Source organism: Seriola lalandi, unplaced genomic scaffold (assembly GCF_002814215.2).
Source record: "Seriola lalandi dorsalis isolate HSWRI2012SDOR001 ecotype SW California unplaced genomic scaffold, Sedor1 jcf7180001994969, whole genome shotgun sequence".
In the NCBI taxonomy this organism is placed as follows: domain Eukaryota; kingdom Metazoa; phylum Chordata; class Actinopteri; order Carangiformes; family Carangidae; genus Seriola; species Seriola lalandi.
In genome coordinates this window covers 1-425 of record NW_019465635.1, presented here as the reverse complement: position 1 = coordinate 425, position 425 = coordinate 1, and the positions used below count along the sequence as shown (strand labels likewise).

Below are 425 nucleotides of genomic sequence, written 5' to 3'. Positions count from 1 at the left end.
ACAACGCGTCTGACTTCAAATGAGAAGATTCAGGATTCGAGCCCCTTCATGGTTGGATGTTGCATCCTACACGTTGCGGAATCAGTTTTGCTCGAAGGAACCAAGAAAGCATCTTTATTGGTGCAACACTTAAACCTACAGTGGTCAGCTGTAGGTTAGGGTGGTGATGCAAAAGGAAATTTTATTTAAAAGTCAGCTGGTTAGTTTGGCTGGTTATAGCATGGTGCTAATAACGCCAAGGTCATGGGTTCAATCCCCATACTGGCCAATAGCATTAACACTTTAGGTTCTCTCTGTTAATGCATCAGACAGAAACAAACAATACTATCAATGGGTACTTCAGAAATTTGCCGTTGATTTTAGGCTACCAATAACACCATGATCATTCATTCTCTCTTCAAACAGTCTCATGTTTAGTCCAACTT

At 40.9% G+C, this 425-nt stretch overlaps 1 non-coding gene across 1 annotated transcript; it reads left to right on the top strand.

Annotated features, from left to right (window-relative positions):
• The first annotated feature begins 194 nt into the window (after window positions 1-194).
• Window positions 195-268, top strand: trnai-aau (transfer RNA isoleucine (anticodon AAU)). Its single transcript has one exon. It is a non-coding gene; the product is annotated as a tRNA-Ile (tRNA).
• Window positions 269-425: the final 157 nt, after the last annotated feature.